Raw genomic sequence first — 18,597 nt, 5'->3', positions numbered from 1 at the left:
TTGTGAGAGCACATGCCTTTGTCTATATATTTATTTGTCTCTTTCCATCTTTATGTAATGAGGGTACTTTAAAAGCTATATTAGAATGTCGATATTCCAAAGGCTTAGGTGGGGATGGGTAGAACCATCTCTCTCATCAATTTCACTTATAAGACTGAAAGCTTATGGAAGATCATATTGCATTGCAGATGGATTATAAAGGTGATGTAAGAATTAGGCCTTGAAAAGATAACTGTGAAAATGGAGGAAGTTGAGAGGTAAGTAGCAAGACTACATTATGTTAAAAGGCATTATAAATAATGAAACTGTGTGTTTAATCATGTTCAACTCTTCATGAACCCATGGGTCTGCCCATGGGGTTTTCTTGGCAAAAATATTGAGATGGTTTGCCATTTCCTTCTCCAGGGTGTCCCCATTATACAGATGAGGAACTGAGGCAAATAGGGGTTAAGTGACTTGCCCAAGGTCACATAGCTAGTAAGTATCTGAGGTCAAATTTCAACTAAGATCTTCCTGACTCCAGGCCTGGTGCTGTATCCACTGTTCTACCTAGCTGCCCCTGTTCCAATATTATATGTGTGTATGTGTGTGTGTGTGTGTGTGTGTGTGTGTGTGTGTGTGTGTGTGTGTGTGTGTGTAAAATTGCATATCATCTCACTACTAAAATGAAAATTTTGAACTATAGAAAGGTATAGTTATCAAGATAATAATTGTCAGGGACTTCAATATACCTCTCTCAGATTTAGATAAATCCAGCAGAAAAAAATGGAAGTTAAGGATCTGAACAGAATACTAGAAAGTTAGAAATGATAGACCTCTAGCAGTGATTGAATGGCCATATTAAGGAATATGATTATTTTTGTGCATTGACTCTGCCTGCACAAAGATTGACTACGTATTAGGGTATAAAAATTCATAAAGAAATTCAAAAATATAAAATAGTAAACATTTCCTTTATAGAACATAATATAAGATAAATTGAAATCAATAAGGCGAATATGAATAAAAACTCAGAATAAGGTAATTAAGTAATATAAATGTACCGAATGAGTAGATGAAAGAACAAACCACTGAATCATTAAATAACTATGCTTAATAAAATGATAACAATAAGATGACATATAAAAAGTGGGGCAAAGAGTTAGACTGTGAATAAACCTCCTTAGTTGTGCCTTCAACACCTCTTCTGAAGCTCTTTACATTCATATGTGTATTTTTGGCCAGCTGTACTGGTTATCTGTTTTCTATTATCTAATTCTCTCGGGTGTATATACTCTTTCTCCTCTTACTTCCAATGACTGTGGTCATTGTCTATTAGCTATGATATATGACTTCTTAACTGATGTCTGATCCATTCATTAAATATATAATATATTATTATATATTACAGACATATACACATGCATACACACACATACAGTTCTCCTTTCCATATTGTGGTGGTTAGGGGCCAGTCCATGTAAAATTTTTTGGCCCTCCCCTCATACCAGAGAAGTCTGAATTTTTTATTTTTCTTTTATAGGGTATTTACAGTACCTTACTGTAAAATTTGAGTTAAGTATTTGGTCATAGGCTATATTCAGATCAATGTTAAGTAAAAATACTTGTATGAAAAAGAAATAAAAACCTCTTACTTATTTTAACATTAAAAAAGAAATTGGATAAAGAAAATATGTTGATATTATATAATACTATACATATATTTTATGCATTTCTGTGTTTCTTAAATTTTTCTATGTTGTCTGCTGGCATTTGGGCATCCACAAAACTCACCCCCCCCCACACGTCCAAATTCCCATTTAATTTCTTATGCCAACCTATGATATATTAGAACTGTGATGGGGAAAGTTATGATGTGGAAGGGATAATTGTGTATATAGTTGTGGTTGTTGTTCAGTCATATCTGACCCTTCATGACCTCATTTGGGGTTTTCTTGGCAGAGATACTGGAGTGGTTTGCCATTTCCTTCTCCTGCTCATTTTACAGTTGAGGAAACTAGGTAAATAGAGTTAAGTGACTTGACCAGGTTAGTAAATATCTGAAGCCAGATTTGAACTCAGGTCTTTCTGACTCCTGGCCTGCTGCTCTATACACTGCACTATCTAAGTGCTCTATAAATGCTTATTTCCTTCCCTCAACAGTCTTTATGCTATTTCTCCTGTAAAATTCTTCATTTGCGATGTAGTGTGCAGTTGTTTATGCTCACCATGTACCTTTCCAGTCCTCTTTGAGTGACTTTCCCACTTGAATCCATTGGTGTTGATGGTTTTCCAACACAGAGGAATATGAGGCTGAGAAGAGTTGGAATCTGCACAGTCACAGAGAAAGTAAATACTTTTCTACACACAGGCCAGTTGATGTTCTTTCCACTATACATAAGAGAGATGACAACATTACAAATGCTCCAAGTCATATATGGCATCCTAGAGTCAGAGTGAGGTGGTCCCTTAGACATGCCTATAGTCATAGTATGGTGAAATCATGGATTTAGAGGAAGAGGTTATCAAGTCAGACAGCTTCATTTTCGTTACAGGGAAACTGAGGCCCATAGAGGTGGAAATTGCTTGACAAGGTCTCACAGTAAATTAATGGTAAACATAGATCATAGGTTTGAAGCTGGAAGGAGCATCTAATCCCACCCGCCATTTTACATATGAGGAAACAGGCCAAGAGAGGTGTGAAATGTATTGTCCACAGTCATAAGAGCAGAGATTGAGAGTAAGAAAATACCTCAGGTGTCATGTAGTCCAACTCCTTCATTCTACAGATGAATAAACTCAAGCCATATGGTATAGTAGATAGAGCGCCAGTCCTGGAGTCAGGAAGACTCATTTTCCTGAGTTCAAATCTAGTCTTAAACACTTCCTAACTGTATGATACTGGGCAGGTAACTGAACCCTGATGGCCTCTCTCAGTTTCCTCATCTGTCAAATGAGTTGGAGAAAAATGGCAAACCACTCTAGTGTCTCTGCCAAGAAAACCCTAAATGAAGTCACAAAGAGTCTGACACGACTGAACAATAACTGAAGCCCAGAAACCAACTAGTGCAATCCATACTTGAAGCATGAATCCACTACATGATGCTTCCAAACAGCTGGTTTCCCACTCTCTGCTTGAAGACTCCCCCTGAACCTGTACTTCCATCCCAGGATAAATTACCCCATCAGACATCTTTTTTTTCCCTTCTTTTTAAGATGCTGAGAGCAGATTAGTAGCCCAGATGCAAAAGGGGGAAGTGTTATTTTTTTAAGAGGTCCCCAATTACTACTTCATTCATTCCGATAGCAAACAAAGCCATCAGCCCCACTGATTTATGGGAAGGAATTCATAATCATTGTTAGAGAGGAGGCAGTCTCTCATTGAGAACAACACTGGGTTCAGCTAAGCTGTCACACACCCCTTTTAAAGCAACAGGATAATTTGTGTGGTGGCTATTTTAAATGCCAGGATAGAAGCACGTGTTCCTGCATTTCTAAGACTGTAAATAAGGGGCTGCTGAATAAATCCCCAGAGATATGGAGGAAGTCAGGAAGGTGAGGGATCGGATAAAGAGAATCACAGGATGAAAGTCTTAATATTGTGAAAGTAGAGGGAGGCTTCTGCTTTGAACTGGTTGAATAATGCTCTCTCATTTTTGAGGGAGAAATACTGAGGTGCCCCTTTCTGTATTTTTGGAAAACTTTGGTCAAAGAATGAAGTGCCTGCTCTAATACCTTATAGTGTAATAGAATTCACTGATGGAATTACTCATTTGGGGGAATTTTTGATTTGTTCTCAACATCCGGCATGTGGTAATTCTATGCACTTTACAGTTTATCTTACACTAAATAAAATAGCAACACCAGATTAGATTAATAGCTCAAATTTTAAATGGCCAAGGCCCTTGGACCTGATCCATAATGCTTTGAGGTCCAAGAACAATCTTTAGAAACCTTGGACAAACTCCAATGAAACAACAGTTCAGCAGTGGGAGGAGAAGAGATTGACGTGGTTGGAAGGAGCCTAAGAGAGAAAAGGTAACTTAGTAGATATGGTAATCCCCCCCCCCAAAAAAGACCCTTTTGTTTAGGGGGGTGGGATCCCACTCTTTCTTGTGACATGCTGTGTTTTCTCTAGACCAGGGGTTCTTACCCTTATGTATGTCACGGATGTCTTATGGAGTCTGGTGATGCCTTTCTCAGAATCATTTTTAAATGCAAAGAATGAAATGTACAGGATTACAAAAGAAACCACTTATGTTGAGATAGTTATCAAAATATACATTTTTTAAAAAACTCGTGGGCTCCAGGTAAAGAAACCCTGCTCTAGACCTGCCCGATTTATTTCTACCTTCTCTTCTTCCTTTTCTGGAATTGTCTATGCACTCTGAGGTCCAGACTCTCCTTAACTGCGTAAAGTGTGGATGTATCCTCTCCCCCCCTGTGAATACAGTCATAGCTATGTGTCCAGGGCCCCCTTTATCTCTTCCTTTGTTCCCCTTCTCATGACTGTGGATGTCTCAGGATCTTGAGTCATTTAAGACATGCTAAATAAAGACCTGTTATTTTCAGCATTTGTTGGCCAGTCTGCCTCTTCTGTTGAAATCTCTGGGGCAGCGGGGTAAGTAAACTCAAGGTGGGATTAGATTAACTCAGGGTGAGCACGAGTTCTGAAGGTGATGCCCCTTAGAATTGTTGGCATCAGTTTTGAGATGAATGGAGATATATAACCTCTTAATTCATCCTAACTGCATAGTGATAGTTGAATAAGGCTTCTAGAAGTCAGTGGAGCCACTGACATAAAATCTACATTAAATGTGGTATTAGAATTAGTTACATGTGGGCTTGGTTCATCATCTAACAATAACCTCCCCGTTTATTCAGAAGTTTGAGGAAAAGGGTGTTGTAATTAATTTACTATTCTGGTTAACTGAGAGATCCCACATCTACTATATCTTTTCTTTAGAGTCCTTCCTGGTCTGTGGCAAACTGGAATAATGCCCTGGCTCTGGGCTTTGTGGGGCCCATCATTGTTGTGAATGAGACAGCTGAGTGTGACTTAGTTTTTAAAGATTCTTCCTAGGGAGACAGAGCAAAGCAATATAGTGGCTTTCATGCTTCAAAAACCTTAAATATGTTTATTTGTTTATTTAAATGGTAGTGACTAATGAAACTGGGGACTCCTTTCATCAACGCACATTTAAAAAAAAATTTTTTTTAACAAAGTTTATGTAGCCTACTTTATCCTTGTATGTAAGATTTGTTAGAGAGACCAAATAAGAGAATTATAGATCTAAAGCTAGAAAAGACTCAGATGATATCGAGTTCAGCCAATTCATTTTACCAATGAAGAAGCTGAGGCAACCAGATAAGTTAAATAACTTGCTCAAGGTCACCCAGATGGTAAATGACAAAGGCAGGGCTTTTAAAATTATTTATTTATTTTTGTATGCATTTATGATCTGTCCTTTATAATTACCCCATTGAATATTAAATGAAAATGAAAATAAACCCTCATAACAAAAATGCACCATCTTGTGAAACAGATTTCCATGTTGACAGTGCCCTAAAATACAGTTTTTCACTTCTCTGTCATTGTGTGAGTAGAATGCTTCATCCTTAGTCTTCTGGACTAATAATTTGATTTGATTGGTCAGAGTTCTAGTATTGCAAAATTGTTTTTTTTTTTTATAATGCTCTTGCCATTGTGTAAATTGTTCTCCTTGTTTGGCTCACTTCATTCTGCACTAATGTTCATAGATGTTTCCTTAGGTTCCTCTAGAAACTATCCATTTCATCATTTCTTCTGACGTTATAATATTCCATTGCATTTACATAACATAATTGGTTTAGCCATTCCCCGATAAATAGATGTCCCTTTAGTTAAGCTTCTCTTCCTTTTTCTTCCTCCTCCTCTTCTATTTTCTCTTCTCTCTCTTTGTCCTTTCTTTTTCCCTCTTGCTCCTATGCTTTCCTCACCAAAATCCTATCTACATGGATTGGCCATTTTTAGAGACTATAATAAAATATATTTAGCAATAAAGATTTTGTTGAACTTTCTGGCATCTTTCTTGAATTCAGAAGGTATTTTAGAATTTCTCAGAGACTAAGGATCATCATTGAGATGTAGTACTAGAGATGCAGATAATTCTGAATATTGGGGTCAAATCTGTTTTGACTCTATGAGAAGTGCTAGAATTTTTGTTTTGACTCTTAAAGGAACACCTTCTATCAGCTTATTTCTTCTCGTTTTCACAAGTAAAATGTAGACAATTTCCCACTCTTATCTTGAGCTTATGGAAGAGACATGAGAGGCCACTGAGTCAAATACCTCATTATATAGAGAAAGAAATTGAGACTGAGATAGGAGACATGTGCCCAAGGTCACACAGCTGGTAAGTGACAGAGATGCTTTTGACTTCAAGTCCAAGACTCTTTCCACTGGACCACATTGTGATTCTGGGTGAATGGATTAGACTGTATTAAACTTTCTCCTATGCTTTCTGACCTTGCTTATCTAGTACTTATCTTTCAGTTCATTGGCCAAAGGCTGATTAATTATTCAATAATCTAAAGATCTATTCACTTATATCTATTTTTTTTGGCAAATGTAGGACATAAGGTAGATAATAGCTGGACTTTTGGAGACAGGACAAATATTTAATTTGGATCTTCGTCATTCATGACTTCCCAAAGTCCTTTCTTCTAGTCTAGTGACTCAAACTTTTTGCCAACTCAGTTTCTTCCCATGACCCTAAGTGAAGAAGGGTTAAAGTCAAAGATTAAAAATAAAATTCACACTAGAGGTAGTTACTATTTTTTTAAAAGAATAACCATGGTGTGAAAGAATTAAGAATCAGAGAATTTGAAATCAAAAGAATACTGAGACTTTACCTCACAGTCATCAATTTGGCTAAGATGACAAAAGAGAAATGGTCAAAGTCATTGGAGCTACAGACAGTCAGGAACATTAATATACTTCTAGGATAGCTATAAATTGGTTCAATCATTCTGGGAAGCAATTTGGAATTACACCAGAGAAGTGACAAAAAATATTTATACCTTTTAACCCAGAGCTTTTACTACTGGGAATATCACCCGAAGAAATTGGAGATAGGAAGAAACTCCATATACATCAAAAGAGCAGGGGGTGGAGGTGGGTGGGGAGGGAGTGAATGACCTTAGATTGGGGAATGACTAGATAATACAGATGTTTTAATAAGATGGGAAATTGTTGTCCTGTGAGAAACTATGAATATGAAAAATTCAGAGAAGAATGGGAAGACTTATGAACTGATACAGAGTGAAGTTAGCAGAACACAGTATGCTAAGTTAGAGAAAACAGTATGCACAATGGCTACAACAGTGCAAATGGGAAGGATAACTACATAAAAAAGAAGCTGAATGCTATGAAATTATAATGACCAAGAAACTCAGTCTTGAAGAAAAATTGAAAAAAAAAAGTTTTCCTCTCCTCTCTTCAGATGTGAGGGGCTATACGTGTAGAATACAATTTGAACTGTCAGATTGGTTGATTTTTCCCTCTCTTTCATTTTTGTAGGGACAGGGGAGAAATATATTGGGAAATGAAGGTGATATAAAAACAAAATATAGCAAAAAAAAAAAAAAAAAAGAAATCAAATGTAAGCAAAAGCCCCCCTGGGAGCAAGATTAGAGGCAAAGGGACCTCCCTATTCCTTCTATAGACAATATTATCCTCAGGCCTGCCTTAAAGGACTTTTTGTGACCCCTGCTTCCCTTTCTAGATGATCACTAACCATCCCTTTAATATTAAGTGCTAGAATTTTGCCTGGAATCAAACTTAAGGTGACTGATCTATAGTATCTAGTCTGTTCTCTGACTATATTTGAAAATATGGTCATTTGCTCTTCAGTTCTGCGGCACATTTTCTGTGACCCTTCACAGTCAACTGATAGCACCTCAGAAATCATGTATACCAGTTGCTTGAGGACTTTTTTAGACCCTGCTATGATAGTCTCCCCAATCCTCTTTTTTGAGGGAGGGGCTTAGCAGACTTTCTGTCCTAGGTACATACTCTTTTTTGCCACTAAAACACTGTGTGTTCCAGAACTTGCTACAAACAACCATGCCTTTTAGCTGTACTGTGAGTTTCGTTTAGACAATCACCATTGAGCTGTCTCTGGTTCAGAGGTGATGAAGAGTGCAGGGGTACCCAGTCATCATCTAGGATCATCACAAGATCATAGATTTAGAGCTGGGAGTCCAACCCTCTCATTTTATTTAATTTTTTTCAATTAAAAATTATTATTTCTCCTTCCTACTCCAGCCCTGTTCCACCCCACCCCCCTTATTGGAAAAGAAAAGCAAATCCTTATAACCCATATGCATGGCCAAGCAAAACAAATGATCATAGAGAGCTCAAGATTGCAGAAGTATCATACAGCAAAAGGTAGGGTTTGAACATAGTTGCTTTAAATCCAAAGCCACACTACACTGAGACAGAAACTCACCAAAGCTGAGCATGGAAAGCTACTCAAGCCTCAGGTCTGACTCAAATGACTTTTTGTGATCACTGCTTCCCTTTCTAGATGATCACTATCCATCCCTTTAATAGTAAATATTAGAATTTTGCCTAGAATCAAAGTTAAAGGCTGGTCTATAGTTTTCAGTTTCTGTTCTCTGACCATATTTGAAAATATGGTAATATTGGAAGAATATTGCTAGCACTCTTCCTTCCTTTGCTGTGGGCTGATGACTAAAGTCTTGTTACCCCTTCTATGGGATAAGCCATAGTGCTGGTCTTCCTTTTCCCCTCTTTCTATGTGCCTTCCCTTTGGATGTCTCATGTTAGGTCTTCAGCCTTTCTTTGTGTGAGTTACAGATCACCCAATGAAGCATTTTAATCCAATTTTCGCAATCTTGGCCAGCCTGATTCTTTTGTGAGAATGGATCTGTGACTCAAGGCAGCTGGTATGAATGAGGATCACCTAGAATACAAGGTATCTGGTCCTGGCAACTTGAGGTGCACAAGGGCAAATTGGTTGGCTCTTACCATTTCCCTACTTGTCTGAGATGCCACCAGCCTTCAGCAACTTTCTTCCCTTTTTCTCCAGCCCAAAGATTATGCTCCTTGGCAGAGGAAACAGAAGCAAAATAGGTATTAAATAGCTTTGGCTTCTCTCTTTCTCTTGAGCTATCATTATTCCATCACTGAATTCCTTTCCTCTGTGTCTGTTTTCTATTTTCTGTGTAGGGATACATATAATTCTTTCTTGATCCCATGATAAGGGGAGAATTTTCCAAATAGCATCAAACAAAATTCTTAGCTCTTAACAGACACACAATACATTCTTTGTCTTGCATTGAATGGGGAGCTTGAGTCTCTGATGACTGGAAGCTGGCTCTAACACCAGGGAAAGTCCTGAAAAATGAACTAGATGGTCATAGGAGAATAGAATTAGAACTGAAAAAGACTTTAGAGGTCATCTAGTCTAACCCTCTCATTTTATAGATTAGGAAATTGAAGTCGGGAAATGCAATGACTTACCCAAGGTCACAAAGACAGAAAGTAGCAAAGATAGGAGCTATTACCCAAATTCTACTTTTTAGGAGGATCTAAAAACAAGCAAACAGGCAAGCATTTGAAGGATAGCCTTTCCAGACCCAAATCACCTTTTGATATTCTTGTAGGATGCTAATAACCCTAAGTGAATATCTGAATAGACCTTGGTCTAAAGGGGCCAAGGTCTCTCAGTGCATCCTGGGTCATCTCCAGTCATCTTCATGAATTTCTGGTCACTGGATTCAGATGGCTCTGGAGGAGAAGTGAGGCTGGTGACCTTGCACAGCCCTCCCTCACTCAAAACAAAGTCAAGTGCAATTCATGTCATCATTTCTCTGATGGCATGGTCTTCTTCGGCAACAAAGGATGAACACAGCAATAATAATAACCCAATAGATCGTAAGCTTCTTGAGGACAGGGATGGTTTAATTTTTGTCTTTGAATCCCCAATGTTAAATCCTAGTAGAGTGACTTAGACATGATTGGTGTTGTTGTCATGTCTGACTCTTTGTGACCCCATTTGGGGTATTCTTTGCAAAGATACTGGAGTGGTTTGCCATTTCCTTCTCTAGCTCATTTTACAGATGAGAAAGCTGAGGCATACAAGGTTAAGTGACTTACCCAGGGTCACATAGTAAGTGTATTCCAGATTTGAACTCAGGAAGAGTCTCGATCAGAGTTCTCTCTCCACTGTATCACCTAGTTGTCCCAATTAGATATTGTTTAATAAATGCTTGTTGATTAATTATATTAAAATCCTCTCATGGAATACCAAAGCTGGAAGCAATTAGAACCGGAGACAACACTTCTATTTAATTTTCATTTGTTGCTGATATTTTTTTTCCTGAGCTCTCCCAGCCAGACTACTCATTTCTTAAAATAGGTCCTCATGTCTCAAAGGCTACTAGGTTCTCTCCTAGCCTTGTCCTGCCTCTTTCTTAGGCCAGACCCTCTTCTTTCCTTGATATCAATACAGACAGTAAAGCTTTTTCTCTTCCCCTTGTCCTTTGGAACATGGGGTAGGAACAACCAAGAGTGCTCTAGTAAATGTTTAATAATTGGCTGGGGATGGGGGTGGAGGGGAAAATGAATGCAGGATACCCTGTTACATTTAATTTGCATTATTGACATATTCTCTATCACTTCCTTAAATCTAAATAATCCATAAAACAATAAACCAGTCTTGATTTACTGCAGTTGCTAATTTTCGAGGCATAAATTCTCACGTAGAAAATTTAACAACCAGCTCTCTTAACTGATTTGAGTTGGCTCCAGGGAGAAGTGGGGGGACCAGCATTGGGAGGGAAAGGTCTGTAACAAACTCTGACAAATTTGGAAATTATAAAACAAAATTAAAGATTTCTGGTTTTTTAAACATCTTTTCCTTGACATTTTTGATATGTGGACTTACTGGTCTGCTCATTTTGACCTGAAAAATTGTATTTGTGCATAATAGCACATAGCAAATGACAAATCTCAAGCATGGGAGAAGAGAGGCCCTTCTCTCCCACCACTGAAACAAAGAATCTTTGCTCAATGTTGTTCCTGGCTCTACTCCCCACCCCTCCCCCCTCACCCCACTGTATTGGATATTAGGCTCCTCTGCATAGTAACGCTTCTGGAGAAAGAAGAGAGAGGGAGGGAGGTGGGGAGAGAGAGAGAGAGAGAGAGAGAGAGAGAGAGAGAGAGAGAGAGAGAGAGAGAGAGAGAGAGAGAGAGAGAGAGAGAGAGAAGCTCATGTAACATGGCACAAACTTGTATATAGCACATTTCAAATTGTATCCTGCCAACATGATGACTATATTTTCTTCAAAAGCTCAGACTTTTGGTTACTTGCTATAAGGAATGCTCCCCCACCAATGCATCTGTCCCAACTTTTGTAACCTATAGTCCTGGAGAGTTGCCTGCAGTGCTGTCTTTTAGATTAGAGAAGTTCTAGAATTTAAAGCAGACCAAATCTAATCATGTTAAGATAGGAGCTAGTCCCTTTTCTTCTAAATTTTCTCCATTGCATGCTGTAGTGGAAAGAACCTAGTATCTGGAGCCAGAGGAGGTAGATTCCAGTATTTTTTCTGTCACTTACTACCTGTGGGCTAAGTTATATCACCTGGTTGAGCCTCGAGTCATGTACAATCAACAAGCATTTATGTGGTTCACTGGCCCTGGGAGGCAAGAAGCCCTGAGTTCAGTTACAGCCTCAGATACTTACTAGTTATATGACCTTGATCAAGTCATTCAACAATTATTTGCCTCAGTTTCTTTATCTGTAAAATTGGGGCAATAATAGTACCCACCTCCCAGAGTTGTCATGAGGACCCAATGAGATCATTGTAAAGCAGTTTTCTGGTTTGCCTCATCTGTAAAATGGGATAATAATCATACCTACCTCCCTGTTGTTGTGAGAATCAAATTAAATAATCGTAAAACACTTAGCTCAGTGCCTGGCACATAGGAAGAGCCATATAAATGTTAGCTATTATTGTTATTACTATGAGCTGACCACTGTGCTAAGTTCTGGAGGGGCTAAGACTAGATCAAGAATGGGCAAAGTATAGCTCAATGACCAAATCCAGCGACCTGTTTGGTACAGCTTGTGAGCTAAGAATTGTTTTTACAGTTTTGAATACACTATACAAAAGCATCTGGCAGCCTGGAATTCACTAACCCTTGGACTAGATTATGGGATTGTAGATTTAATGTTGAAAGAGAACTTAGCTGTCTGTCATTGTGTCCAGCACCTTCATTTTAGAAGTAAGGAAACTGAGGCAGATATAGGTGAAGTGATTGCCTAGGGTCACCCAGCTTGGAAGCACCTGAGGCAAGATTTGAGTCATATTCCTGACTCTCTGCCCATGATACCACACTACCTCTAAGGTCCCTTCTAACTCTCCATCTATAATGCTCTGAAAATCCTCACACTATCCTGAACTAATTTGTTCAGCATGATAGTAGAAAAAGCTCTGGACTTCAAATTAGGCGAGACCTGGGTTTACATCTGGCTTCCAACACTTTCTGAATGTATAATGTAGACAAGTATAACCTCTCTGAGGCTCGGTTTCCTTACCTTTAAAATGGGCCTAATGACAAAGATCTATATAGTCAAAGCTATGGGTTTTCCAGTAGCAAGGTATGGCTGTGAGAGGGGACTACAAGGAAAACTGAGTGCAGCAGAATGGATGCTTGAGAATTGTGGTGCTGGAGAAGACTTTTGAGAGTCCCTTGGACAATAAGGAGATTGAATTAGTTAATAGTTAAATAAATTAATTCAGACTTTTCACTGGAAGATCAAATACTGAAGCTGAAGTTTAAATTCTTTGGTCACATAACAAGATGAGAGTCGTAGGAAAAGACCCTGATGCTTGGAAGGATTGAAGGCAAAGGGAAAAGGGAATGGCAGAGGATGAGACAGATAGATAATATCATGGAAACAATAAATTTGAACTTGGACAGACTTCAGGAGATAGTGGAGGAGATAAAGGCCTGGTGAGTGATGGTCCACTGGGTCTTGAAGAGTCGGTCATGACTGAACACCTGTAGTGAATACCTTTTAGAAAGGCATTAAGCTAAACAATGTATACAAGGCCTTTCAGAAACCTTAAGGTGAGGTATACACATTGGCTGTCATTGGTGTCAGAGGCCTTATTTCATCTTTTGGTCTATGTATGTGCAGTATTTGGTGTGGTGCCCAGCACACAGTGAGTGCTCACTAAATGTTTGTGGATTGATTGATCGAATGATCTTGTGCAAACAGAGAATGGAGTGCTCTGTTTTGTAGAGATGGGAGGGCTTCAGGCCAGGAGGGAGTTTTGTGTCTTTTACCTGGACCAGTCATGGAAGGAATACACTTCACTCTTCTAGCTGCCCTCTGTTGTCACAAAAAGATTATTTGGGTCAGAAAGGAAAATCCAGTTAGCCGACCTGGCCCAAAAGTCAATGGAAAAATATTTATTTGGATGACGTGGTGAGTCTTGAAGGAAATTAATGATTGTAAAAGATAGGTGTGAGGAAGGGTAGCTTTCAGTGGCTGGTACACAGTAGAACTGAATCATGTCTTGAGTTGAATTGATTCAATTTATAAATAGTAGATGGTTATACTTGAATTTTGCTAGGACAGCAGCAATGGAGAAAAAAGTAGTGATAGTATTAAAGGCTGGTTCATGGTTGAAGCTTTTCAATCCAACAGTATAAAAATACACAAAAGATTGTGTGTACCTTTTCTTACTGTAACAGAAGAGAAAAAAATCTTAAAAAATCCCCTGCAGTTTTGATATCTGCAAAAGAGCAAATTTTCGTTTCCTACAAATATATCTGTCCATTTCTTGACTCTCAGACTCGAAACTCTGACGTTTTGTGTATTGTCTGCCTTCTGCAGCAAGGGTAGAGTCAACCATCAAGAACAGTCAGCTTTGCCTGGCCTTTTGGCCCCATGATTTATTGGCCATTTGGTGTCTAGTTGGAAATGTTTGTTCCTTGAAAAAAGGTCCATAACGTTAAGATGGGGATTTTTTTCCTATGGTTTTTGATTGGTCCCTTGAACCAGGTGAATTGACCATTGGGTTGTGGTCTCTCTTTTTAACTAGCATGTTTATTGTTCACAGTTTTGTAGCCAGAAGGTATATCTGGGACTATACAGCCCAAATCCTTCATTTTACATGTGAGAAAATATAGCAAATTTTCCTCTATTCTTTGGGATAGCCCTTATTCCATGTATTCTACTGTTCTAACCAATGTGCAACCTAGTGTTTTCTAATACTTTTAATAATTACTTTCTTCCAATTATTTTGGGATTTTTTCCTGTCTATGGCTGGCTAGGAGGCTGGCTATACTGGAAAATTGTATCAAATGGATCCATCAAGTTATCACATATTTAAACTTTGGGGGAAAAAATCTTTCATCTCTTTCTAGATCCTAAAACTATTCCTTCTCCTAACTTTCCTATTTTTGTCCATGGTAAAACCATTTGTATAGGTGGCTTAAAACCAAGAATAATCTTTGGCCCTTCCTCTTCCTCATGCCCCACATCTAGTCAGTCACCAAGTTCTATTAATTACCCTTTCATAAAATCTTTTACATCTAACCCCTCCTTTCCATTTTTTCTACTTCTCTCCTCCTTTAGCCATAGCATCCCCACTCCTCTTAATTAAGAGGCTGTCAATCAGTGGACAGATTTCTGGGGTGAGAGTCAGAAAAAACCGAGTTCAAATTCAGCCTCAGGCACTTACAAGGTGTCTGACCTTGGTCAAGTCTCTTAACTTCTATCTATCTCAGTTTTTCTAACTGGAAAATGAAGAAAATAATAGCACTTTCCTCCCAGAGTTGTTGTAAAGATCTAATGAGATAATATTTGTAAAGTGTTTATCTTAGTACCTGGCACACTGTAGGTACTTAATAGATACTTATCTCCTTTCTTCCTCTAATCTAGTCAACACATTGCTGCTAAATTAATCTTCTTAAATATATATTTCACTTGGTCTGAAGAATTTTAAGTGATTTCCCCTTTCAATTATTCCCATTTTGGTTACTTTAGAAATAATCAGCTATTTTATATTTCCTAAACACACAATTTGTCTTTCTGTTTGCCTCATACCCTGGACTCTATCAAGAATGCTTTTCCCTAAGCAGGGGGGAAGGTGATAAGAGAAGGGGGATAATAGAAGGGATAGCAGATTGGGGGAAGGGGCAATCAGAAGCAAACACTGGTAGAGGAACAGGGCAAAGGAGAGAATAGAATAAATGGAGGATAGGACAGGATAGAGGAAAATAGTTAGTCTTTCACAACCTGACTGTTATGGAAGTGTTTTGCATGACTACACATGTATAACTTGTATCCAATTGCTCGCCTTCTCAATGAGGGTAGTTGGGGAGGAGAGAGTAGAGGGAAGGGAGAGAATGCAGAGAAGTGGAACTCAAAGTTTTAAAAATGAATGTTAAAAATCACTTTTACATGCAACTATGAAATAAGATATGTAGGCAATGGGGTATAGAAATCTATCTTGCCCTACTAGAAAGTAGAAGGGAAGGTGATGGGGTGGGTTGATAGAAGGGAAGGCAGATTGGAGGGGAGAGTGTAATCAGAATACATGCTGTCCTAGGGTAGGGGAAGAAAATTTGAAATTCAAAATTTTGTGGAAATGAATGCTGAAAACTGAAAATAAATTTATTTTAAAAATTTATTAAATGCATTTTAAAAAATCTGTATACAACTTCATAAAAAAGAATGTGTTCCCCTTCCTCATTTCCTCCTATCAAAATTCTATGTCTTCATTGCCCTGCTCAAATCCCAACTCCTTCACTGAAGTATTCCTTGATTGTTGCCCTCTATTGCCAATTAGTGATAACAGCTTTGTTTGAACTCCTATGACACTTTCCATGGCATTTGCAATCATACCACCTCCCATTCTATGTGTTTATATCTTCTGTCCTCTATGAGATTGTAAGTCTCTTGAAGGCAGTCTCATATATCTTTGTATACTTTACAGATTAACTGAAAGTAAATGTTGTAGAATCATAAATATTTAAAGCTAAAAGGTTTATTAAATAATGAATGGATAGATGGGTGGATAGATGGATAGATGGTTGATAGATTCTTCCAAGATCTTCTTCTAAGTCTATATCCAGGTTAGACATGAGAATGAGGATGTGTCTGTATGTGTAAGTCCAGTAGTCTTACTGTGGCAATATTAATGTTTTGTGGGTGAGTCCTGGGGGAGGAGGCTTGAGCCTTGACTTATGAGAATAAAAAGTGAATGGGTACTAGAGTGGGCAGGATAGGCAGCAGATATTACCCAGTCTGGGTTTTAAGACCAGAGTTGGTATGTGGTTCTGCATCCTCCTAATGCTGTGATATCAGTATTTGGGAAAACAATGATTTAAAAAGCAGTGTTGTACAACAGAAAGAACATTGTTCTGGAATGAGGTGACTGGAGTTCAAATCCCACCTCTGAACCTTAGTAACACTTATCACACTTCATCACTGGGCCTCTGGAATTATGATTGTAGGGTAAGATGAGCAGAGCCAGAAGAACAATCTAATGTTGAAAAAAAAATATCGTGAAGACAGTTTTGAAAGAACCCCTTCCCCCATTCAATTGTAAACTCTTTGAGCTCAGGGACTTCTTTTTTCACCTTTTTTTTTTGTTGCTGTTTTCTTCCCCAGAGCTTATCATGGCATGTGGCTTAGTAAATGCTTATTGATTGTTGATTGATTGAACAGAACGACCTTCCCCCATTTGGTCCTGTAGTCAGTGGTTGCTACAGTACAGATGGAACAGTCTCTAATTCTGGTGGTGTGGCAGCTAGATGGGGCAGTTGATAGAGCAATGGACCTGGAGTCAGGAAGACCGAAATTCAAATCTGACCTTGCCAGCTATGTGACCTTGGGCAAGTCAATTAATGCTGTTTGCCTCAGTTTTCTCATCTGTAAAATCAGCTGGAGAAGGAAATGGCAAACCACTCCATTATCTTTACCAAGAAAACCCCAACAGGGTCATGAAGAGTTGGGTATGACTAAAATGACTGAATGACAAAATAGATGTAGATAACATCAAACATGGCCCTTTGATGCCCCAAGAACTCCAGTCTGCTGAGTAGTTTATAACAAAAGGGGCCTCTGCTGGAGATTTGGAGATTTGAGTCATCCAGTCATCTGTAGGTGTGTGTAGCAGAGGCCAGGGTAGGGGCTCTTACCTTTCTCTTCAGTCCTTTCCCTCCACCTCAGGCCTTTAGCACTAAGGCTGTATGTGGTCTTCTGAGTAAGCCTCTTCCTAACCCCCTGCTCGCCACAGTACAGCTGTCTCTTTGTTCTCAGGCTTGGGTGGATCCAGACCACACCACAGTGAGTGTGTAGCCTCTTGCCCTTGTGTGGGGGAGGATGGAGGTGCTTGCCCAGAGTCATCAATAATGGTCTGTGTTGAGAAAGGAAACTTTTAGGGTGTAGCCAAGGACTTGCCTGAAACCGGAGCAATTTGAACTGAGGGTGTAATTTGAAGGGTCATTGGCAGGGAGGCTGCCTTGGGGTAATTATTAAAAGCCTGAAACAATAACAGTAAGGTAGGCTGCCTCTGGCATTACCTTAATGTAAAAATGGGGGATCGTCTGACTTGCCTGAAAGTAGACAGTTACTCTACGGGCCCAGGGTTGATTGCCATTTCCCTTTGAAGTGACTGCTTATCTAACCACAGCATTTGGTCACCATCTGTTCTGCACATTCAGGACTTTTTAATGAGATGTTATATTTATTTTTGTTCCCTGCTCTTCCCTGCAGACTGCAAACATACCCTTTGCTCAGTCCTATCTAATCACTTGAAAGTGTCAACACTTGGGGCAACTTGAGAGCGGCAACCCAAGATGAGCTGGTGGGGATGGTGAGGCATAAATGGCTGCTTCCTCTGAGGAAGGCTATGGAAATTATTGTGGCCTTGGATGGACAAAATCTAAGTCTCTAAGACAGGAGGGACCAACAGGAGTCAATCAGTAGAACAGTCATCTAGCATTTAGTAAGTTTCTACTATGCACCAGGCAATGTACTAAGCACTAAGGATACAAAGAAAGGCAAAAATTAATATAAAATAAAATAAAAATGTCGTTGCTCTTAGGGAGCTCATGGGAGAGACAACACACAAACAAATAAGTACAGACAAAATATAAACAAGATAGATTGGAAACAATCAACAGAGAAAAGGCACTAGAACCAGAGGACTAGGGAAGTCCCACCTTACTGGACTTTAGCTAATATTTGAGGAAAACCAAGCAAACAAGGAGGCAGAGATGAAGAGGGAAAGCACCATATAGGGAGCAGCCAGTGAAGATGCCCAGAGCTGGAAGAGAAACAAGGGGGTTGAGTCAGTCAAGAGACAGTCAAGAACAAGAAGACTGGAAAGGTAGGAGGGCAAAGTTAGGAAGGACTTTAAAAGTCAAGCACAGCATGCTAGATTTGATCCTGGACAGAATAGAAGGGATCACATTCAACCCATACTTGATCAACATCCCCTTTAAGGCATCCCCAAAGATGACAAAGATGCCTGTGACCAAAGACAGGGATGATGACGATGATGATGACATAATGAAGATGACGA

General features: G+C 39.0%; 1 long non-coding RNA gene across 4 annotated transcripts in view; it reads left to right on the top strand.

Annotated features, from left to right (window-relative positions):
• The first annotated feature begins 1,654 nt into the window (after positions 1-1,654).
• LOC140534484 (uncharacterized) overlaps positions 1,655-18,597 on the top strand; it is a 394,676-nt gene continuing 377,733 nt past the window's right edge. For 2 of the 4 annotated variants that reach the window (XR_011977335.1, XR_011977334.1), the window contains exon 1: positions 1,655-4,600. This is a non-coding gene — a long non-coding RNA (uncharacterized lncRNA). The remainder of the gene's footprint in view (positions 4,601-18,597) is intronic. The other 2 variants (XR_011977336.1, XR_011977337.1) reach the window with 2 other exon arrangements.

Source organism: Notamacropus eugenii, chromosome 3 (genome assembly GCF_028372415.1).
Source record: "Notamacropus eugenii isolate mMacEug1 chromosome 3, mMacEug1.pri_v2, whole genome shotgun sequence".
In the NCBI taxonomy this organism is placed as follows: domain Eukaryota; kingdom Metazoa; phylum Chordata; class Mammalia; order Diprotodontia; family Macropodidae; genus Notamacropus; species Notamacropus eugenii.
The sequence above is the reverse complement of the archived record's forward strand: the minus strand, read 5'-3'. Positions and strand labels throughout refer to the sequence as shown.